This window comes from Ovis canadensis, chromosome 7 (genome assembly GCF_042477335.2).
Source record: "Ovis canadensis isolate MfBH-ARS-UI-01 breed Bighorn chromosome 7, ARS-UI_OviCan_v2, whole genome shotgun sequence".
Classification (NCBI taxonomy): domain Eukaryota; kingdom Metazoa; phylum Chordata; class Mammalia; order Artiodactyla; family Bovidae; genus Ovis; species Ovis canadensis.
Genome location: NC_091251.1, coordinates 89,843,906 through 89,869,003, shown reverse-complemented (window position 1 = coordinate 89,869,003; position 25,098 = coordinate 89,843,906). Strand labels below are relative to the sequence as shown.

Here is a 25,098-nt window from a genome sequence, read left to right as displayed (position 1 = left end):
TGGAGAGAAATTTGAAATTTGAAAATACAGTTCATACTTAATATACTTAATAAACTCTTATCTATGTCATGGCTTAAGCTTTTACTAGTTATAAGCCTTGGAAAAAACTTTATGCCTTTCAGTTCAGTTCAGTTCAGTTCAGTTCAGTTCTGTCGCTCAGTTGTGTCTGACTCTTTGCGACCCCATGTATCGCAGCAAGCCAGGCCTCCCTGTCCATCACCAACTCCCGGAGTTCACTCAGACTCGCGTCCATCGAGTCCATGATGCCATCCAGCCATCTCATCCTTGGTCGTCCCCTTCTCCTTCTGCCCCCAATCCCTCCCAGCATCAGAGTCTTTTCCAATGAGTCAACTCTTCTCATGAGGTGGCCAAAGTACTGGAGTTTCAGCTTCAGCATCATTCCTTCCAAAGAAATCCCAGGGCTGATCTCCTTCAGAATGGACTGGTTGGATCTCCTTGCAGTCCAAGGGACTCGCAAGAGTCTTCTCCAACACCACAGTTCAAAAGCATCAATTCTTCGGCGCTCAGCCTTCTTCACAGTCCAACTCTCACATCCATACATGACCACTGGAAAAACCATAGCCTTGACTAGACGGACCTTAGTCGGCAAAGTAATGTCTCTGCTTTTGAATATGCTGTCTAGGTTGGTCATAACTTTTCTTCCAAAAAGTAAAAGTACCGTCAAAATTCTCAATCAAAATTTCAGGCGTTCAATTCACACCACAGTGAAAGATCAAATGCTAAACTCCTAAAAATAGGGTGTTATGAGTAAGAGAGACACACAACAGTCTGCTGCCAAAGCAAGTGCGTCTTCCAAGGGGCAGGGGCGCTCCTTTACCCATACAGTAGGTGCTCACATTCAGCAAAACCAGGGAGCGAAGGATCAGGTGACTTCACACCACTGACACTTTCAGCCTGATTGGGCCTCACTATGGTCTCAGTTACTGCTTACAAGATCCAAAACACTGTTGCAACTGCTCAACAGAAATTCTTAAGCCTCACAATCCTAGTAGGCAACTACAGTATGCGATTCTATAGGTGAGGGAACCGATGCAAGGCCCCAAGGTCACACAGTTTCTAGGTGTCAGAATCAGGATCCCAACTCAGGCCGTCTACCCCAAAGTGTGTATTCTAGACTATGCAGTTGAGACCTCAAAGACTCCCTCTTGATTCCAACACTTTAAGAACTAAACAGCCCTCTCTGAGGAGCCAACAAGACAGCAGAAGGGGAGCAGGCAGCAGCGGACCTTCCACAAGTTCACCCACAGGGATGAGCACCCAGACCAGCTGCTGGACGTGCCAACGCAGTGACACAGCTGCACGGCACCCCATGGGCGTGGTAGAAGCTCCTGGGCAGGACCAGTCTTAGGGGCTCGATCCAAAGAGATGCCATAGGTACTGAAGTCATCCCACTCAGATGGTGGGTATCTACAACCCCAAGACTTTCACCTGGGTGGAAACCAAGTCCAAGATTACTGGACACTACTTGGGCGAGTTCTCCATCACCTAAAAGCCCAGGAAGCATGGAGCCACCCGCTCCTCCTGCTTCATCCGCCTTGAGTACCTGTTTGGCAAGTAAAGGCACAGACTTCTCTTTAAAACAAACAAAATGAGCTACTGGTACATTCTGACAGTAAGCTGTAATATTTTCCCACCCAGGCAAGGTTCACAGTATTCCAACAAATTACATTAGTCACTCTACCTTAACCTTTGCTAACTACATGTTAATCTTTAGTGTAAGTACCAATCTTTCAATCTTAACCACTTATATCAATAAATCAGTTACATTTAGGGTAAGGACTAAATAACACTATCAGGAGATCTGAATAAACAATGTTAGAACAGATTGTATTCTTAAGGGCCTCCTTCTCCAACTGGGATCCAAGTATGATAAGGGGAGGGCAAAGGGTGGGTCACAGGATAGACATCTTAATGTCTGCAGAGATTTGTGTTAAAGATCTGGATTAAGATCAGCACAACCAGTCTTGAATGTAAGTTGTACAGTTTGAGCTTTACCCCTTGAACCCAAACTCAATCCAAAGCCAAACTTCTGAGAGAATGTAGGAACTTGAGAAGCCACGGTCTGGAACATAAGGTCAACAATGGCCTGGAACATAAGCCCAACCAAGGGGTCACCACTAGTAAGGATACTGGAAGCAAAACAGACTGCCTTATGCTATTCTCAATTAAAGGTAAGATGCAAATGCAGCTAGACTTCTGTGTGTATCTTCTTTGTGTACCATTGCATTGCTTTTTTAAAAATAACATATGAGAGATCCAAAACCAGAGAAGATCTCAATGACTAAATAAAAAGGAAAGGTTCTGGAGGTAGAATGTGAAAACAGACCAAAGATATTGGGAACCAAGAGAAAAAAATTAACCAAATAAAACAACTATAAAAAATTTTCTTTAAAGTCTTTTAAAAAGAAAAAAGACATGAGTACGGTCACTATTAAGAAGAGGTAGCAAGAATACACAGAAGAACTATACAAAAAAAGATCTTAATGACCCAGATAACCATGATGGTGTGATCACTCACTTAGAGCCAGACATCCTAGAATACGAAGTCAAGTGGGCCTTAGGAAGCATCACTATGAACAAAGCTAGTGGAGGTGATGGAATTCCAGTTGAGTTATTTCAAATCCTAAAAGATGACGCTGTGAAAGTGCTGCACTCAATATGCCAGCAAATTTGGAAAACTCAGCAGTGGCCACAGGATTGGAAAAGGTCAGTTTTCATTCCAATCTCAAAGAAAGGCGATGCCAAAGAATGTTCAAACTACCCCACAATTGCACTCATCTCATATGCTAGCAAAGTAATGCTCAAAATTCTCCACGCCAGGCTTCAACAGTATGTGAACAGAGAACTTCCAGATGTTCAAGCTGGATTTAGAAAAGGCAGGGGAACCAGAGATCATATTGCCAACATCCATTGGATCATCAAAAAAGCAAGAGAATTCCAGAAAAAATCTACGTCTTTAGTGACTACACCAAAGTCTTTGTGTGGATCACAAGCTGAGGAAAATTCTTCAAGAGATGGGAATACCAGACCACCTTGACCTGCCTCCTGAGAAATCTGTATGCAGGTCAAGAAGCAACAGTTAGAACTGGATATGGAACAGACTGGTTCCAAATTAGGAAAGGAGTACGTCAAGGTTGTATATTGTCACCCTGTTTATTTAATTTATATGCAGAGTACATCATGCGAAATCCAAGGCCAGATGAAGCACAAGCTGGAATCAAGATTGCTGGGAGAAATAATCAATAACCCCAGATACACAGATGATACCACCCTTATGGCAGAGAGAAAAGAGGAACTAAAGAGCCTCTTGATGAAAGTGAAAGAGGAGAGTGAAAAAGTAGGCTTAAAACTCAACATTCAAAAAACAAAGAACATGGCATCTGGTCCCATCACTTCATGGGAAATAGATGGGGAAACAATGGAAACAGTGACAGACTTTATTTTCTTGGGCTCCAAAATCACTGCAGATGGTTGACTGCAGCCATGAAATTAAGAGACACTTGCTCTTTGGAAGAAAATCTATGACCAACCTAGACAGCATATGAAAAAGCAGAGACAGACTTTGCCAACAAAGGTCCATGTAGTTGAGGCTGTGGTTTTTCCAGTAGTCACATATGGATGTGAGAGTTGGACTATAAAGAAAGCTGAGCACCAAAGAATTGATGCTTTTGAACTGTAGTGTTGGAGAAGACTCTTGAGAGTCCCCTGGACTGCAAGGAGATCAAACCTGTCAATCCTAAGGAAATCAGTCCTGAATATTCATTGGAAGGACTGATGCTGAAGCTGAAGCTCTAATACTTTGGCCACCTGATGTGAAGAACTAACTCACTGGAAAAGACCTTGATGCAGGGAAAGACTGAAGGCAGGAAGAGAAGGGGACAACAGTGAATGAGATGGTTGGATGGCATCACCCACTCAATGGACATAAGTTTGAGCAAGCTCTGGGAGTTGGTGATGGACAGGGAAGTCTGGCATGCAGCAGTCCATGGGGTCACAAAGAGTTGGACACGACTGAGTGTCTGAACTGAACTGAAGGTCACTATGTACTTTGCTGAATCTCAAAATATGGAAGGACAGTTTGGATTTAAGAGAAATGAAGCCTTAACTTTCAAGTTAATATTAGGTCCTGCCACTGTTGCAAGGCAGTCTTGTGCTGGACAGAGTCAATGGCAGTGCCTATCCTTGGACGTTTTATCTTCCTTCCAGTGCTCCAGTGCTCCAGTGCTAAGTCACTTCAGTCATGTCTGACTCTTTGCAACCCTATGGACTGTAGTCCGCCAGGCTCCTCTGTTTATGGAATTCTCCAGGCAAGAATATTGGAGTGGGTTGCCGTGCCCCTCTCCAAGGGATCTTCTTAACGAAGGGATCAAACCCATGTCTCTTAAGTCTCCTGCATTTGCAGGCTGGTTCTTTATCACTAGCACAACCTGGGAAGCCCCTTTAACTTCCCTATCCATGTTTATCTCAGCATCTCCTTAAACCATCTCAAGCATTTAGGCTCTTCCTAGGTGTTTTATGATAAGTGTATAATTAGAAAGGGTTTATAATCTAAGTTAATCATGCTAATATTAATTTTTGAAGACTAACTCATTTAGTCCTCCCCATAACCAATAAGAAATAAAAGAACTAAAGTGATCAGCCTGGTGGTTAAGTGACAGAACCTGAGGAACACTCAAGTCCAATCATGGAATATAGGATGTAGGCTTTGATAAGTGCGACAGAAACAGTACTAACTTGGCTCACTATTGTTTACTTATCAGAATAAAGCTTCAGAAAGCCTAAAAAGGAACCTTAAGAGAATCGGGCAGTCTTAAAAGCAACACTCTGCATGACAGAGAGACTGAATTTCATAAAAGGATTTTGGTCATTAAACGTGTAACTGTGGAGTGAATCACCAGATTAATTCACAGGCTGGATGGTGGGTTCCAATTCCTTGCTTCCGAAACAGCCTTCTGCTTACTCAGTTTCCCAGCAGCCCTCATACCAGCAAGAGGACTTCCTCTTCTGACAGTGGATGTCAGAAGGACCGTTGCTCACTATAATTACGCACAGATGGGCATTTGGGTTTATACATCATGGTTAGCATCAGTCTCTGGGTGTGAAAGTCTGATAAACTCTGCTGCACACTTTAAGACTTCTGTTCTGGATCCACAAAGCTGAGGACCAGTCCCCTTGAAGGGATTAATACCTTGAGGGCCCTGACTGAGTGGCCCACCCTGTATGACTCCCAACTCTGCTCCTGGATTTCCACAATAAGGTCCAAGTAAGGACCAGAGACAGTGAATGCTAAAGAAGTGAAAGGAAACTCAGGGAGGATCGGGTAGACAAGGATGGGCTTTTACAACAAGTGAATTTTGTGCCAGAAAATTTTGTTATTTTATTGTTGTTTTCCTTCCTAATTGACAATGGAAATTTTTGTAAAATCGAATGGTGAGAGTCCCTTATCCCATTCCTCAAGTTTGACTACTCTGTCCTTGTAGACCTTTATGCCTAAACAAAATCCATGGTATTCTTTGTTTTGTTTTTTCAGTTCAGTTCAGTTCAGTTGCTCAGTCATGTCCAACTCTGCGACCCCATGAACCGCAGCACGCCAGGCCTCCCTGTCCATCACCAAATCCCGGAGTCCACCCAAACCCATGTCTATCGAGTGGGTGATGCCATCCAACCATCTCATCCTCTGTCATCCTCTTCTCCTCCTGTCCTCAATCTTTCCCAGCATCAAGGTCTTTTCAAATGAGTCAGCTCTTCACATCAGGTGGCCAGACACTTCACAAATTTGCACATCATCCTTGCATACGGACTGTGCTAATCTCTGAATTGTTCCAGTTTTTTAGTATATGTGCTGCTGAAGCAAGCACCATAATATTCTTTTTTTATAGATTTTTTTAACACCCAAAACATTTAGTATTGGGGTATAGTCGATTAACAATGTTGTGATCGTTTCAGGTGTACAATGAAGGGACTCAGCCATACATACACATGTTAGATTGGTTTCTTGTTCATTTAAGTATCCAGGGTTCGGTATTCTAGGTCAGCAAGCAGCTTTCCTCTATATGATTCAGAAACCAGACTCCTCCTGGCTCCTGGGTCTACCACACTTCGGAGCTTGTCATCTTATATGGCTAAGGTTAAGTCTCCCCAGGTTCAAGGCAGGTGGAGAGGGAGAAGGCGCTAAGAAGGCACACCTCTGCTTTTAAAAGCCCAGCCTAGAAGTGGCACATCATTCCTGCTCGGATGGCACTGGCCAGCAAATGAGGTTTTCACATCCAGAAGAGGATGAGACTGGATTCTGGCAGATAGCTAAATCTGTGCCACAGTGAATACTTTCTAATTCCACTACCATTATCTTTAAGTGATTAAGAACTCAAAATGTGAAAGCTTATGTTGCTGATCTTAACTGTTCTAGTTCATTGCAGAGCTGAATCAGTGAGGGGACCATGCCATCCTGATGCAGCTTTCTCCTATAATGCCTACTGCACCAGCAGCATTGTAACACCCAAAGGACTAGTGGAACAGAGCCTAAGATTGGTTTCTAAAGAAAATGAGGACCTGAAAGAAGAAATGTATGCCTTGTTTGGAAACAGCTGAACAATTTAATAAGAATGAGATGTCTGCATATTGGAGCTAAGCAATATGAGGTTATAGGGAACATAAATTATGACCCATAGGCTGTTTTTTGAGGTGTAGAAAGGTTGATGGGAGGTTAATTTTTTTTGTTAAGAGCAGGATGAACTGAATAAAGTTAAAGCAATTACTTAGAGTGCTAATGGCAAATTTTCTGGTTCAAAAAACAAGAAATGGTCTCACCAATTTCAATGAATCTTGGAATAATAGTGAAAACTGCATATTAGAACATGGAATAGCTACCATGCTGGAGGGAGCTCTCTCTTCTCAAATCTTTTGTGCTTCAGGTCAACTCATCTGCAAGTCTAAATTGGAAGAGACACAATATTCCATTGCTGCTCTTTCCTCTTTTAGAAGGTACTGTAAGATGAAATAAACCCGAAACTTCCAAGGAAGCTCTCATATCAAATAGATCTGGAACCAACTGGAAAGGGCTCTCATTTTTCATTTGCAGCGGGGAAAAAAGTCAAGCCCTATATATACTGGCACTGCCTCATTGCTTCTTTCCCCAGTGCTGGAAATAAAAATACACTGACTACTACTCTGATCTTTTAGGCCTAGATGTTACCTTTGGCCTTGATAAACCTCTCAGGTTCCATCGGAGTGGAACGAGAATACAAGTGCATCCACAGAATGATGCAACCGGAAGAAATGGAAAGAGCCCTATCTGACCTTAGTAATGTCTGCGAACAGCACTTCTATTTCAGGGCCCGCATCACCAGTGAATCCCTGAAAGAAACCAGTGACAGGAAACAAGGGAAAGGAACAAAACTTGTCTCTCTGTGCCTACCATGTAGTGCTGGCTAGATGCTTTACGGAGAGCTGCTAATCCTCACTACTTCCTCTGCTGGTATCATCACCCACATACTGCAGAAGAAATTCAGCAGAGGTAAAGGGCACCTAAAGTTCAGAGCATGCCTGACTGCTCCTTTGGTTAGAGATCAGATAAGAATATTATGAGTGAGCAGGCATTTCTACAGCAAAAGGGCACCCCATTCTCTCTGCTGCTCTGCTTGTACTTATAGGTAGCTTTAGCTGCTCCCAAGGCCTCCAGCAAGTCATGAGAGATGGGTCAAGTGGGTTGACACATGAGTGCCGGGTTCCAGCCCCGGTGGATCCAGGGAATTCGAAGGGTGGACGGAGTCGGCGAGGAAAACTTATTTATTTATTAATATAAGATTAGATTAGGAAGAAGTAGTGTAGTAGGAAGATTAAGTGGAGAGAAGAGGCTGATTAACTTGGGTTACGTAGAAAACCAATAAAGTTCCAGACAAGGAGCTTGCACTATCTACGTTAGGCCGCTGGCGCCTGTTTGAATATTGGAGTGCCCCGCCTTGGGCTCTCTTACGGATCTTAAAAGCCGGGACAAGTAAGTAGACATAGTGAGCCTCCACGCCCCAGATGGGAATTCAGCCTGAAATTAGAGTAAAGAGGAGACACGGGGGAAACCAGTCTAGCAACTGGCTCTCCTTCTATTGTCCTTCAAGGCCTTTTATACTTTTGATTATACATAGAGATCAATGGGTAATACAAAATTATGTAGCATTAGCAGTCCAGACTCTTTCATCTTTTTGTATACAAAAGGTCTCAGGTGATTTACATTATCTTCTGGCCAAGAGGCTTGTTAACACTTTTTGGCTCTCTTCCTTAATGAATGTTAATTTCGTTTCCCCTGAAATGTTTTTCTTTAATCTACATCTCCTTAAAGCATTAAAGTTACATCTCTATAGAACAAAGGTGCAGTGGGTTATAACAAAGAAAGTACTTAACTCAAAGATCTAATGTTGCTAATACCAGGTCTACTACTTGTTTTTCTATATACCAACTATGTCTTAAAAATAAAGGATATGAAAATTTGGCAGCAAGTATTGGCTCAACAAATGAAACTTTTAATCAGTCCTATTCTAATGATTTTGAAGCCTCTACATTCCTAGGATGTTTTAAGCTTCCTGTGCCTCCTGCGGTCAGGAGGCCTCAAACAATCACATGCGCAGCAGTACGATTCCTGCAGGCAGGCTAGAAAGCCATCAGAGGGGTTTTTGGATTGAAACACAGTTTCAAATGCAGAAGACTAAAGCCCTGAATTGACTTTTTCCAGAGAATGTCAGAAGAGTGGAAAAGCAGGCAGATTCTTATTTTTTGGGGGGTGGATGCTCAGGAAATTCCAGGGGGAAAACCTGAGGTCTGACTAGCCTTGCCATCAGAGCTCTTGCCGCATGACCTTGTCACGGGTGGAATTCCTCACGCTGGCTCCCAGCACATGGGTGAGTATGGCAAGCCACAGGGAGCCTATTGGCAGAATATTAGACTTGGAGTAAAGCTAAGAGTCTGTTGTTGTGCTGTTGTTTAGTCGCTAAATGGTGTCCAACTCTTAGCGACCCCATGGGCTGTAACCCGCCAGGCTCCTCTGTCCAGGATTTCCCAGGCAAGAATACTGGAATGGACTGCCATTTCGTCTCCAGGGGATCTTCCCAACCCAGGAATTGAACCCATGTCTCCTGCTTGGCAGGTAGATGAGCCACCTGGGAAGCCCGAGTGTCCATTAGTGAACAGTTTTTTGAACTGTCCTTGAACAGGATGAGTGCTTATGATTTGTCAGAAATAATGAGTCAGTGAAACGCGCAGAAAAACAAAGACTGAGTTCTCATTTGGTGCCAAGAGAACACTGGTGGCTCTTAAAGTTACAGATTCATATATTGTACATGGCAGATTTCATCCCACAGAAAGGGAATTCCTGGTATTTTAAAAGGACTGCACCTGCTAATTCTTAGAACCTCAAAGTTGTACCTAGAAGACCAACTTATTGAAAAAAGTTACAATGCTACTCTAAGACCACAGCTGAGGAAGGCCAGGGAGAGTGGAACAGGGCGCTCGAGGATGGAAGGTTAATCCCAGCATCCAGGCTGGTCACTTCAGACATGTCCACCTAACACATACCGGACTTAATCTCAAGATCAGCTGATACAGACGTGGTGTTACTAGATCCTGGTATCTGTGTGTGACTATGATCCTGGTATAAAAAACCCCAACACAAAACAAGCTTGAAAGTTTGGCTCAAGACATGTAACAAGAGATGACTTGCAACACCATTTATATTATATTATATTCATATTTATATTGTTTCCTGCTAATTGGTTTTCTAGCTACATATGAACATCTTGCCAAAGAAGAACAGGGCATCACCTGCTGAGAATAGGCTGAGTAATGCATGCCCCTCTGTACCCAACCTGCTAGACCATTCAGGTATGATCTAAATCAAATCCCTTATGATTATACAGTGGAAGTGAGAAATAGATTTAAGGGCCTAGATCTGATAGAGTGCCTGATGAACTATGGAATGAGGTTCCTGACATTGTACAGGAGACAGGAACCAAGACCATTCCCATGGAAAAGAAATGCAAAAAAGCAAAATGGCTGTCTGGGGAGGCCTTACAAATAGCTGTGAAAAGAAGAGGCGAAAAGCAAAGGAGAAAAGGAAAGATATAAGCATCTGAATGCAGAGTTCCAAAGAATAGCAAAAAGAGATAAGAAAGCCTTCTTCAGCGATCAATGCAAAGAAATAGAGGAAAACAACAGAATGGGTAAGACTAAAGATCTCTTCAAGAAAATTAAAGATACCAAGGGAACATTTCATGCAAAGATGGGCTCGATAAAGGACAGAAATGGTATGGACCTAACAGAAGCAGAAGATATTAAGAAGAGGTGGCAAGAATACATGGAAGAACTGTACAAAAAAGATCTTCACAACCCAGATAATCATGATGATGTGATCACTAATCTAGAGCCAGGCATCTTGGAAAGTGAAGTCAAGTGGGCCTTAGAAAGCATCACTACGAACAAAGCTAGTGGAGGTGATGGAATTCCAGTTGAGCTGTTTCAAATCCTGAAAGATGATGCTGTGAAAGTGCTGCACTCAATATGCCAGCAAATTTGGAAAACTCAGCAGTGGCCACAAGACTAGAAAAGGTCAGTTTTCATTCCAATTCCAAAGAAAGGAAATGCCAAAGAATGCTCAAACTACCCCACAATTGCACTCATCTCACAGGCTACTAAAGTAATGCTCAAAATTCTCCAAGCCAGGCTTCAGCAATATGTGAACCATGAACTCCTTGATGTTCAAGCTGGTTTTAGAAAAGGCAGAGGAACCAGAGATCAAATTGCCAACATCCGCTGGATCATGGAAAAAGCAAGAGAGTTCCAGAAAAAACATCTATTTCTGCTTTATTGACTATGCCAAAGCCTTTGACTGTGTGGATCACAAAAAACTCTGGAAAATTCTGAAAGAGATGGGAATACCAGACCACCTGACCTGCCTCTTGAGAAATCTGTATGCAGGTCAGGAAGCAACAGTTAGAACTGGACATGGAACAACAGACTGGTTTCAAATAGGAAAAGGAGTGCATCAAGGCTGTATATTGTCACCCTGCTTATTTAACTTCTATGCAGAGTACATCATGAGAAACGCTGGACTGGAGGAAACACAAGCTGGAATCAAGACTGCCGGGAGAAATATCAATAACCTCAGATATGCAGATGACACCACCCTTATGGCAGAAAGTGAAGAGGAGCTAAAAAGCCTCTTGATGAAAGTGAAAGAGGAGAGCGAAAAAGTTGGCTTAAAGCTCAACATTCAGAAAACGAAGATCATGGTATCCAGTCCCATCACTTCATGGGAAATAGATGGGGAAACAGTGGAAACTGTCAGACTTTATTTTTGGGGGGCTCCAAAATCAATGCAGATGGTGATTGCAGCCATGAAATTAAAAGACGCTTACTCCTTGGAAGGAAAGTTATGACCAACCTAGACAGTATATTCAAAAGCAGAGACATTACTTTGCCGACTAAGGTCCATCTAGTCAAGGCTATGGTTTTTCCTGTGGGCATGGATGGATGTGATAGTTGGACTGTGAAGAAGGCTGAGCGCCGAAGAATTGATGCTTTTGAACTGTGGTGTTGGAGAAGACTCTTGAGAGTCCCTTGAACTGCAAGGAGATCCAACCAGTCCATTCTGAAGGAGATCAACCCTGGGATTTCTTTGGAAGGAATGATGCTAAAGCTGAAACTCCAGTACTTTGGCCACCTCATGAGAAGAGTTGACTCATTGGAAAAGACTCTGATGCTGGGAGGGATTGGGGGCAGGAGGAGAAGGAGACGACAGAGGATGAGATGGCTGGATGGCATCACGGACTCGATGGACGCGAGTCTGAGTGAACTCTGGGAGTTGGTGATGGACAGGGAGGCCTGGCATGCTGCAGTTCATGGGGTCGCAAAGAGTCAGACACAACTGAGCGACTGAACTGAAGTGAACTGTACCCAACTCATGTCAACCCTCCAGGCACTTCTAGACCATGGTGAGGCAGCCAGCTCAGCTTTCTCGGGCAGATCTTCAGTGGACAGACGGCAGCCTGATTCCAACACAGGCAGGGGCAGAGAGAAGAGGAGGGTTCCTCTGGCTTCACAAGTCACTGCAACATAACCACTTTCCCTCATTCCAAACAAGACTGTTAAGCTTCTCTGAGAAAAAGATCTGTTGTTAACATGCTGACAAGACCTCAAGCTACTTCACTATCTAACCACAGAAAGAGATAGTGACGATCCCTGGGGCTATAATAGTGCTCTTGAGAATATGTGGTCTTATCTTTTTAAAATTCTTGATGCTTCACCTTGTTCCAGGAAGGACTGAAAGGGCGGGTGACTACTAAGGCTCTGCCAGGGAACCAGTCCAGATGTGTAGCTCCCTGCCCCAGACCTGGGCTAGCCCCCCGGTTGGTTTCCCGAGGAAGCTCCACAAACCAGACGGACTACATTCCACACTATTCTAAAGCACAGTGCGTGGAGACCAGGTGGCCAGGATGGTTCATGTGGTCACAACAGATGCAAAGGAAAGAATCACTGTCCTCTGGCCCCTGACCCCCCTCAGAAGAGTCAAGATCTCTAACCAAGTTCAGTCTCTAAGTGTGTCCCACTCTCACACAGTTGTTAGTTAAAATAAGGAGACAAGGAAAAGCCTACACACACTAAGGGTCACATTGTATTAGTTCAACTTGATGAGGCATCTTTGTGGTTTTTCTCTCCACCCTACCCTTTTCTCACAACAGATGGTGTAATTTAAGACTTCCCCAAACTTGTTTGTAGTATGATTATGTCATTTTGAGAAGAACAAGAGTTTTCGGTGAGAAGTAGCAAATACACATAGGCCCACTGATTTCTCATCACAATGGCTCCTAAGGAGTCCAGCTCTCACACACAGTTCAAATTTTCTAGTTTCCCTATAAAAGAATTGAAAGGCACAGCCAGTTTCACTTGGGACACTGATTCTCCAAAAGCCCTAGCCACAATGCAACACCCCACTGTGACTCAATTCTCAGTCACACAGGAAGGCATTTTCTACTTCTTTTCCTCTTCTGTAATTCTGGTTTCTTGGAATAGAGGAGGGAGCCAGAAAGATGCTATCTTCTCATCAAATCTTAGCATTACTACATCTATTACAGGAATACACCCTCCCTACCAGCTTGCTCATTAATACAGAGGACAAGTAAATTTATTCAAGGACTAAGTTATTTAAACTAACCACAGTAATCCCCTAGGTCTCTGAACGGTACTGTCTTGGATATGAAAGGAACAATGCCACTTCCGTCTAAAGCAACTAGAGGTCAGTCTTACTTGAAACAGTCATCATTGGATACTCAGGTTCTAGATTAAGACCAAGCATGTTTCAAAAAAGGAGGCAAAAACTGGCCATCGCTGCTTACCAACACTTAGTGTGACTAAGTTCATTCAACTGGTAGCCCAACACCTTGTAAGAATTAAACAATTTGATACACGACAGATATATAGATTAATATACATAATCTGATAATATATCAATTTGATATATTATCTATTGTCATACTTTTTTAAAATCTGGGAAACCAGGGGGCTTCTGAGGAGCAAACCATTTGGAGAGAAAGGAAGTTGTGATCCAGGAAAATCCCATGGGTCACGACGGGAATGAAGTTCCAGAAGACAGGTAGAATGCTTCGCCCCATTTCTTCCTTCAACAAAAGCTGACTGTGTGCTGACTGTAGCCTTCAGGGTGCTCACAGCCTGGTCAGAAGACAGGCAGGGAAAGCACAGACCGCTGCTAATTGTGATGATGCTGTCATATACAGGGTGTGATGGGAAGAGTCACGAGAAGGTGCTGACTCAGACCCAGGATAAGCCAAGAGGGCATCTCAGAAGAGTCGGTATCTGAATCTTGAAGGTTTTAGTCAGGAATAAAAGGAGAAAGGCTTGCCAAGCAGAAAAGGCACATAATGCTTTCAACCTTACACAACAATACCCAGGGACCATCAGGGATGACTGCAGAGAGATGAGGCGGGAAGAGGCAGGGTTCAGGTTCTATATGCAGTAAGAGCTACTAAGGTTCAAGTCAGGAGGGGGCAGATCAAATCTGCACTGTAGATCTGGTGATCTGGTGGCCTCTGGAAAACTGCCTGGCCTGCAGAAGAGCAGCCACCAGAGGGGCTATAAAGACAAGGCGGTGGGAGAGAACTAATAAGATTCCAGCAATACTTAAAAGGGCTATGGGGGAGAAAGGGTTTCCCTCCAGCTTTCTGGTTCTGCTACCACCAGAGATAAGAAAGCACAGGGAAAGGGGGTAGAGATGATAGTTCAGTTTTGGATGCACTGACATTGGCGTGTTAGAGACTATCCTGTTGATCATACACAGTTCAGTTCAGTTCAGTTGCTCAGTCATGTCCGACTCTCTGCAACCCCATGAATCGCAGCATGCCAGGCCTCCCTGTCCATCACCAACTCCCAGAGTTCACTCAGACTCGCGTCCATCGAGTCCGTGATGCCATCCAGCCATCTCATCCTCTGTCGTCCCCTTCTCCTCCTGCCCCCAATCCCTCCCAGCATCAGAGTCTTTTCCAATGAGTCAACTCTTCTCATGAGGTGGCCAAAGTACTGGAGTTTCAGCTTTAGCATCATTCCTTCCAAAGAAATCCCAGGGTTGATCTCCTTCAGAATGGACTGGTTGGATCTCCTTGCAGTTCAAGGGACTCTCAAGAGTCTTCTCCAACACCACAGTTCAAAAGCATCAATTCTTCGGCGCTCAGCCTTCTTCACAGTCCAACTCTCACATCCATACATGACTACTGGATAAACCATAGCCTTGACTAGATGGACCTTAGTCGGCAAAGTAATGTCTCTGCTTTTGAATATACTATCTAGGTTGGTCATAACTTTCCTTCCAAGGAGTAAGCGTCTTTTAATTTCATGGCTGCAATCACCATCTGCAGTGATTTTGGAGCCCCAAAAAATAAACACAGGAATGAGTTAATGGCTCAATTCAACAAGTTAAAGGCTCTACGAGTATTCATGACTGATGACATCACTTTGAATGAAAACATGTCACCTGGTGGCTCAAATGGTAAAGAATCTGCCTGCAATGCAGGAGACCTGGGTTTGATCCCTGGGTTGGGAAGATCCTCTGGAGAAGGAAATGGCTACCCACTCCAGTACTCTTGCCTGGGAAATTCCATGGGCAGAGGAGTCTGGTGGGCTACAGTCCATGGCCCCGCAAAGAGTCACATGTGACTGAGCACAAGAAGCAGAACTGCCAGGAAAAAAACCAAAAAGCTGGACCTGAATTTGACCAAGAATCTAGATTCAGTAACCAGTTGACAGGAAATACAGAGGACAAAGAACATGTCACAGAATGCTACCGGATGCCATCTGAGAGATGGCAAATCCAAGCTGAGAGATTCTACAGACAAATGACCTAGTTTCCTCTACAGATCAAGCACAAGTGTAAATCAGTTGGGCACTGTGAATCTCAACTGTGCAAAGACAGATACAAACTGAAAATAGACTTAATTATCCCTGTTGAAAATAAGGGTAGACTTTTCCCCTCCCTGTGTTTCAGAATTCCTTTCTCTGTCCTTTTCACATGCAAGTAATATTTACGACTAAATAGGCCTTGTAACCTAGGAATGTTTCCTCAAGGAGCCACTTTTTGAAATGCAAACATCCAGGGTCTCGACCTCCCACTTCTAAGGGCATGGATGGTGGGCTCCTGGCTTCAATTTGCCAAAAAACTACCTCCCACGTTAAGATGTGAGATGTTTGTTTCCCCTCCAGATAAAGCCAGTCAACTAAAGTAGTCCCTCCAAGTTCCATAATAAAGTTAGGATGAGCTACATATATTTTTTCCAGTAGTCATTTATGGATATGAGAGTTGGACTATAAAGAAAGCTGAGTACAGAAGAACTGATGCTTTTGAACTGTGGTGTTGGAGAAGACTCTTAAGAGTCCCTTAGACTGCAAGGAGATCAGTCCTGGATGTTCATTGGAAGGACTGATGCTGAAACTCCAATACTTTGGCCACCTAATGTGAAGAGCTGACTCATTGAAAAAGACCCTGATGCTGGGAAAGATTGAGGGCAGGAGGAGAAGGGGACGGCAGAGGATGAGATGGTTGGATGGCATCACTGACTCAATGGACATGAGTTTGGGTAAACTCCGGGAGTTGGTGATAGACAGGGAGGCTTGGTATGCTGCAGTTCATGGGGTCACAAAGAGTTGGACACGACTGAGCAATTGTACTGAACTGAACATGTGATATAACTGTGTGCATGCTAAGTTGATTCAGTCATGTCTAACTCTTTGCAATCCCATGGATTGGAGCCCACCAGCCTCCTCTGTCCATGGGATTCTCTAGGCAAGAATACTGGAATGGGTTGCCATGCCCTCCTCCAGAGGATCTTCCTGACCCAGGGATCAAACCCGCCTGACCCAGGGATTGAACCCGAGTCTCTTCCATCTCCTGCATTGGCAGATGGGTTCTTTACCAACAGTGCCACGTGGGAAGCTTTGTGACATAAGGTCAACTATCAAAGTCTTCTAACTGGAAGACTAGTTATTAATCTTGAAAACATGGATTGTTCTTGCACCTGCTTGGCTATAGAAAAGAGTAAGATTTCTTTATCTTTGTAATTTTTCAGCAGATTGCCTGATTTAATGCTTATTCAAAAATAAACTGTTTTCCTTCTCTACCACCTTTGTGGACAGGTTCTCAGTTGAGAAATTCTTTTAAATTATATTTCCCTGATACTCTGTATTTGATACTAACTTATTTTAGATGCAGTAAATATTGTAGTTAATTTTAAAGCTTTCTTGAATTTTGAAGAAATACAATGAAATATTTGCAGATGAAAAAATAGGATGTCTGTTATTTGCTTCAAAAGGTATGGAGGTGGGATGAGAAACATTGCCAGGTATGGATAATTGGTACTAGGTGAGACATCAAATTCATTATGTTACCATCTCTACTTTTCTTATGTTTGAACACTTCCATAATAAAAAAGTTAAGATACATGGAAGCCAGCTGGTATATAAGTTTGGAGCTGGAAGGAAAGAGAATTTTAAGTGTTGGAGATAAAGCTCTGGAGGCATCAATGTACCAGTACCAGGAAGGCCATGGAAATGGACAAACTGCCAACCAAGGCAGCATAAAGCAAGAGGATCAAGGGCAAAAACCCTGATAAATACCAACATGTAGACGGCAGAGAATATTGCAAAGAAATCCGAAGAATTAAAAGCAGAAGAGGGTGGTGTCAGTTTCAATAAGGATGGCACGGTTAATAGTGTCAAATATGAATGTTGCAGAATCCACCGTATTAGAAAGTAGGAGGTCAGAGACCTTAGCAAAATCAGTTTCATTGCAGTGATGGCCCAGGACACCAGGTTATAGCAAGGAGATATGTAAAAAGGCAGTGGGGAAGCCAAGACAGTGGCTCTGAAGAGAAGCAAAATATCTGGACAAGGGCTGGAAGGCTAATTTTGGCAGACAGGGGGTGGGAGGTGGGTAAGATTTGCACTGAATTATTGAAGGGACAGGTTAATAGACAGGTGCTGAGAAACAAGGGAAAGAAGGGCTAAGTGCCGGAGCAAGGTCACTCAGGAAGTAGAAAGAGACAGGCTCTAGACCCCAGGGAGATGGCATGGCCGAGAATCACTTGTCCAGTATCTGCTCTTCCCTTCCTCCAGAAAGAATTTTATTAATAGCTGAGGCATGACCCCCTAGAATAGACTAAATTCAACATCTTCCTTTCCAACTGGCTGTGGCCATGCGACATACTGGGGCCAAGAGGATAAGCAGCGGCATCCTCCAGCAATGTTCTGGGAACTTCCCTTAAGGGAAAGCACAGGTTCTCCCTATGCCCGCTTCTTGGTTCATTCTCCCATCCTGCCACCAGAAACGAGGCCACAGCCTTAAGGGACCATTAGATAGAGGCCTTGCTGGTAATACAGCAAGACAAGAATCTAGGTCTGAATGTCAAGGAACTGGGCCTCCAAACCAGCTCTGACTTCCCTCTAGACTCTATTTCCTGGAGAGTGAACTGTTTTTCTTAAAGCACTGTTATTTGGGACTTTCATCACATGCAACTGTACCTGCCTATCCAGGAAGGACTGGATACCTCATCCTCTAAGGAGAGTGTCATAACATCTTTGTAGATAACAACTAACTGGGGGGATGATGGGGAGAAGAGCTAGAAGTTAAGGGAGTTCATACTTGAGTTGGAAAAATAGGAGAATTGTGGGTAGGTTTGAAATAGCCATCATAAGAAATACAGGAATTTCAGAAGAAGCTGGAGACCATACTTTATGATGGTGCCACTCAGCTTATTCAGCCATGATGAACCAAGAAGGCAGCTGACTGCCCCAACTGAGGGGCTAGGTTGTATATGGCAAGTTGTGAAGCTCTCAACTACTTCTACTGCTGACTGTATGACCTTCAGGCCATACTTTTTTTTTTTTTTCCATTCTCAGCTTTTATTTATAGAACAGTGTGCTAAATAACAAGTTGAAAAATTTTCAAGCATACACCATTATTATGTCCCTAAGAAGTTACAACCTCAAGTGAACTTCTTTGTTCTTATAATATTCTAATTCATTTTCAAATTTTAAGTTGTGGTAAAATACACACAAATTTAAATTATGGTAAAATACACATAAAAATAACCATCTTAATCACTTTTAAGGGGTATTAAGTTCACATTGCTAGATAATGATCACCACCATCCATCTCCAGAACTCTTTCTTGTAAACCTGAGATTCTGTACCCATTAAACCATCTCTCTCCATTCCCTCTTCTTCCAGTCCCTGAACCACCATTCTACTTTGCCCCTATGAATCTGACTACTCCAGGTACCTCATAAATGGAATCATATAGTATGTCTTTTTGCAACTGGCTTATATCACTTAACATAATGCTCAAGGTTCAACATGTTATAGCATATGTCAATTTCCTTTCTAAGGCTAATTTTCTGTTGTTTGTTTGTACCACATTTTGTTTATCCATTCGTCCATTAAGGGACACTTGGTTGCTTCCACCGTTGGGCTATTATTATGAAGCATGCTGCTATGAATATGGGTATACAAACATCTCTTCAAAACCCTGTTTTTCAATTCTGTTGAATATGTGGCCAGAGTAGAATTTGTAGATCATCTATTAACTATTTTTAACTTTGAGAAAATGCCATACTCTTTTCCACAGTACCTGAATAATTTTATATTCCCACCAACAGTGCACAAGGGTTCCAATAGCTCCACATCCTCACCAACAACTGTTATTTAGTTTTGATGCTAGCCATCCTAATGTCATAATTTGCTCTTAAGAGTAAGGATCTCATAAGAGCAAAAGCCTATCACAGTGCTTAGAACATAATAAAGGTTAGCTATCAAACAACTTTGAAATATAAGATGTAAGTTAAATTCTGTGCTGCCTTTTCCTAAGCCGGAAAGATACAGTTATATTAAAAGTTGCCAAATCCCACCCAGTAATGCCTATAATAGATTTGCCTATATTCAAGCTCATCAGTGATGTGTACTTTTGCCAAGGCATTAGCAAATTACTAATTCCAGAAAAGCTAAACACACTCCAAAAAGCAACCAGGACCCACTAGCAGTCACTCCCCATTCTCTCTCTCCCGAGTCACTGGGAACCACTAATCATTTTCTATATAGATTTGCCTGCTCTGGACATTTCACATAAATGGATTTATACAATATGTGGTCTTCCTTCTTTCACTCAGCATCATGCTGTCAGAGTTTATCCATTTTGAAGCATGAACTGGCAATTCATTCCTTTTTGTGACTCAATATTCCATTTTATGATATCACGTTTTTCTTAAATCTCCTATAAGAACCCAGATTTCTGGCTTTTCTTGAAAAACTGGAGATGAGAGTGTAGAAATGCCCTCCCCTTTCCATAAGACAACCACTGGAAGGACCTTAGGAGTAGCTTTTTGTTCCCTCAACATTCCAGGCACCTTTCTATCTCAGGGTCTTTACACTTCACTTACTGCACTTACCTTCTTCCTAAAATGCTTTTCTTTCAGATATGCACATGGTTCCTTTCCTTATCTCCCATAGGTCTGCTCACAGGACCCCTTCTCAGTGAAGCCTCCTACCTACATCTGCAATGCTTACCCCATCCCCCAACCCTTACATTCATTTATTTATGTCATTACATCTGACATACTGTATGTTTTAATTATATCAGCTTCCAACCACCCCTTATTAGAATGAGAGTTCCATGATAACAGGTATTTCTGTTTTGTTCACTATTGTATTTCTAGTATCTAAAGCTTCAGTCAGTACAGTTCAGTTGCTCAGTCAACTCTTTGTGACCCCATGAATCGCAGCACGCCAGGCCTCCCTGTCCATCACCAACTCCCGGAGTTTACTCAGACTCACGTCCATTGAGTCGGTGATGCCATCCAGCCATCTCATCCTCTGTCATCCCCTTCTCCTCCTGCCCCCAATTTCTCCCAGCATCAGAGTCTTTTCCAATGAGTCAACTCTTAGCAAGAGGTGGCCAAAGTATTGGAGTTTCAGCTTTAGCATCAGTCCTTCCAAAGAACACCCAGGACTGATCCCTTTAGGATGGACTGGTTGGATCTCCTTGCAGTCCAAGGGACTCTCAAGAGTCTTCTCCAACAGTTCAAAAGCATCAATTCTTTGGCGTTCAGCTTTCTTCACAGTCCAAATTTCACATCCATACATGACTACTGGAAAAACCATAGCCTTGACTAGACAGACCTTTGTTGGCAAAGTAATGTCTCTGCTTTTGAATATGCTATCTAGGTTGGTCATAACTTTCCTTCCAAGGAGTAAGCGTCTTTTAATTTCATGGCTGAAGTCACCATCTGCACTGATTTTGGAGCCCAAAAAATAAAGTCTGACACTGTTTCCACTGTTTCCCCATCTATTTCCCATGAAGTGATGGGACCGGATGCCATGATCTTAGTTTTCTGAATGTTGAGCTTTAAGCCAACTTTTTCCCTTTCCTCTTTCACTTTCATCAGGAGGCTTTTTAGTTCCTCTGTAGTGCTTAAATTTTTTGAATATACAAAATAATGAAATTGAGGGTTTCCCTGGTGGCTCAGATGGTAAAGAATCTGCCTGCAATGTAGGAGACCAGGGTTCTTTCTCTGGGTCAGGAAGATCCCCTGGAGAAGGGAATGGCTAGCCACTCCAGTATTCTTGCCTGGAGAATTCCATGGACAGAGGAGACTTGTGGGCTACAGTCCATGGGGTCACAAAGAGTTGGACACGACTAAGTGACTAACACCCGCAGACAGTCACAATGCGAATAGTGAACTTGTTATAGTTTTTAGTGACTAAAAGCTGATCCTAAAAATACACCTATTGTTCAGTCACTAAGTCATGCCAAACTCTTTGTGACTGTGTAGGCTGCAGCATGCCAGACTTCCCTGTCCTTCACTATCTCCTAGAGTTTGCTCAAACTCGTATCTATTGAGTCGGTGATGCCATCCAACCAACTCATCCTCTGTCGACCCCTCCTCCTCCTACCCTCAATCTTTCCCAGCATCAGGGTCTTTTCCAATGAGTTGGCTCTCCACTGGAGAAGAGAATGGCAAACCACTTCAGTATTCTTGCCTTGAGAACCCTATGCACAGTATGAAAAGAAAAAAAGAATAAACCTAGAAATGTTTAAGCAGCTTTGACGTCTACTTTATATTCGTTGACATTTTAAGTGCAATGAGTTTTGGCAAATATATGTACTCCTATAACCTACACCATGCTTAAGGTACAGAACACTGAACGTAAAATTATTAGTAAGTCACAGTTAACACACTAAGGTAGGTCTGTTTACCATAGTCAGGCACGCCTAGAACTTGATGACATTTTCAAGTTTTACGCTTGGGACTTCCCTGGTGGTCCAGTGGTTAAGACTCTGCCTTTCCAATGCAGGTTTGCCCAGTGAAGATACTACTGCAGCTGTCAACTCCACTACTAGCAGGTAGGAAGCACTGCAGTTTGCATGGCTGATCCCACGGACACAAGCTACTGCTGCAACTGCCGCCACCATGGCCCCTCACGGAATGAAATCTTCACTGCTCCATTCAGAATATCAAGACAAGGTTTAGGATGGGTGTTTCTATTGGTAGAGCCGAGGTCAAGTGCCCACAACCCTAGTTAGCACAAAAATGAAGTGGAATGTGGATGGAGAGAAGTCTGAAGAGGTAGTTGAGGGTCAAATTATAAAGGATCTTTTTTTTAATATTCTTTTTTTAAAAAAAATTATGTATTTTGCTCCACTGGGTTTTAGGTGCAGCATGTGGGATTGTCATTCTTCACAGTGGTATGTAGGATCTTTTAATTTTTATGTGGACCTTTTTACAAATCTCTATTGAGTTTGCTACAATATTGTTTTTATGTTTTTTTTTTGTTTTTTTGGGGGGCGACAAAGCATGTGGGATCTTAGCTCCCCTCAGTTCAGTTCATTTAGTCGCTAAGTCGTGTCCGACTCTTTGCGACCCCATAAATCGCAGCATGCCAGGCCTCCCTGTCCATCACTCCCAGAGTTCACCCAAACTCATGTCCATCGAGTCGGTGATGCCATCCAGCCATCTCATCCTCTGTCGTCCCCTTCTCTTCTTGCCCCCAATCCCGCCCAGCATCAGTCTTTTCCAATGAGTCAACTCTTTGCATGAGGTGGCCAAAGTACTGGAGTTTCAGCTTTAGCATCATTCATTCCAAAGAACACCCAGGACTGATCCCTTTAGGATGGACTGGTTGGATCTCCTTCCAGTCCAAGGGACTTTCAAGAGTCTTCTCCAACACCACAGTTCAAAAGCATCAATTCTTCGGCACTCAGCCTTCTTCACAGTCCAACTGTCACATCCATACATGACCAGTGGAAAAACCATCCCCCTACCAAGGACCAAACTGGGGAGGGAGGTAATGAATTTTGTTTCCATCCTGTTGAGTTTGAGACATCTGTGACAGTGAGATGAAGCTACTCAGAAGAAAGCTGGAGGAACACTGGGGACATGAGCACTTGAGAGTTGGGAAGAAGAGGAGGATCCCAAAAAGGAGTCCAGGAAGGACCAAGAAATGGGGAGAAGGCTTAGGAGACAGCAGTGTCTTGACTTACGGGATATTTCAGGAGTGAAGTGGTATATAGTAGAGAGGTCCAGCAAAAAAGAGGCTGACAAACCAGTAAGCTTATTCGGGGTAGTTTCAGTACAATGGTGGGATGGGAGCCAGGCTGAAGCATCACTATCATACAACTAAATGTGTGATGGCTACCATTCTCTACCAAACATTGAAAGCACACACAGACCCCTGCACTCACATAGCAGTCTGTCCCAAACAAACAGCTCTGATATCTCTATGTTTAAACTATCTCCGGCTCTCTATTGGTTCTTGCTTAGGTCTCAACCAGAGATTCCTGCCCTGCTTCTGATGGAGCACCAAATGGGACAAAAGCATAAATGTCCCTCGCCTAGTTGAGGGGAACAATGGCTTCCTGAACTCCAAAACCTTTGGCTGATCTCGCGAGCACGGTTCATTCAGGCTGTCGCCTCAGTGGCTGCCATCACTCCTTACACAGATGGGTCAAATTACCATAATTACAATAACAGACACCTCAAACTGTTAGTCTCAGTTTATAACTCTCTTACCCACAGAACATTCATTCCCCTTTTGGAGGAAAGAGTGCAAATTACCATGACCATAAGCGCTAACTAGAATCAGGAGCAATGGCCCTGCACCTAAGCCTTGTCAGAGAAATTACTTTTTCATTTCTCTCAGGCTCTCTTTATATACTAAAGTGGTCACCCAAGAGAGGAACCACTGAATGGCCTAAGCCCAGGGAAAGGAACAAACAAACCCAGACAAAATCAAATACATTCATTCAAGGGAACAGGAAGTTTAACTGATGCCATGGCAACACCAGCAGCCTGTGACATCAGAGCAGAAGGCACGGAACAAAGGGATTTGTGAGCTACCTTTCCACGGGTCTTCTCTCCCTTGAAATTTGACTCATGCTGCTTATTTGGTACTGTTTCAGAATAGTGCCATTTAAAACTTCTCTTGGTACTTTTCTCCAGCATCTTCTTGGAGATTAGCCAAACCCACATGCTGGAAATCTGCTGAGTGCCACAATCTTATTAATATGCAATGAGATCCTATTTCAGACTGCTTGTAATACTGGGCTGCCAATCAGCTACAGGGTAAGGACATAAAGTGTAAAACTAAAAATATCTGGAAAAAATTAAAGGGGGGACCAAATAAACTGAAGCTTCATCATTACTTTAGGTTGGAAATTTACACAAGAAGTTTTTGAGCGAGTGGAATTTTTAGGGAGAATGGCTTCCCCAGGTTGGAATGGAAAAATACCAGGCTCTGTGGCTGGAAAGAAGGTCTACAAAGCATGAGCAAGAGAAGCTGCTATAAACGTTCCCCTCCCCCTCATTCAGCAGCAGCAGCTGGGTATTACTAACCTCCCCTGTAAGAAGCTACAATTGATTCCAGTCAGGAGTCTCTTAAGGCAGAATAGAATGAGCAGGCAATTTTAGCAAAGCTAGGCTCAGTTTATCAGATGGGCTGCAGGTTTACCCATTATTTTAAAATAGCGATTAGCAGAAACTGCTTTCCTCAGTGTAAAAGACACTTTTAAAAAGAAAGAATGTACAGCTGATTCAAAGAGACAGTATCTTCATTTATGGGGTTCCCTGGTGGATCAGACGGTAAAGAATCCACCTGCAATGCAGGAGACCTGGGTTCAATCCCTGAGGTGGGAAGATCCCCTGGAGGAGGGCATGACAACCCGCTCCATTATTCTTTCCTGGAGAATGCCCATGAACAGAGGAGCCTGGTGGGCTATAGTCCATGGGGTCACAAAAAGTCAGACATGACTGATTGACCAAGTACACACACCTTCATTTATAAGCAGGAAGAGGGGGACGATCTCCTCCCATCAGGTAACTTGTTGACACATGAAAAGTAAATCTTCTCTCTCATCTTTGGTGGTAAACTTGGAAAGTTATTAAAGTGATCAATTATAGTTCCTTCTTCAGTAGGGTTCTTTATTATTTAACAGAAAAGTTTTCAATATTCAAACCAAGACACTACATCCACATGTAGCCAGAG

The 25,098-nt window shown here is 43.1% G+C and overlaps 2 protein-coding genes across 2 annotated transcripts in view; one reads left to right on the top strand and one right to left on the bottom strand.

Annotated features, from left to right (window-relative positions):
• The window catches only part of ARG2 (arginase 2), a 40,190-nt gene that overhangs the window by 12,467 nt on the left and 2,625 nt on the right, over window positions 1–25,098 (bottom strand). The window lies entirely within an intron of this gene.
• Window positions 21,913–25,098, top strand: part of PIGH (phosphatidylinositol glycan anchor biosynthesis class H) — a 35,265-nt gene continuing 32,079 nt past the window's right edge. The window contains exon 1 of the mRNA XM_069596883.1: window positions 21,913–21,961. The gene's annotated coding sequence lies outside the window, so the exon portion shown is untranslated. The remainder of the gene's footprint in view (window positions 21,962–25,098) is intronic.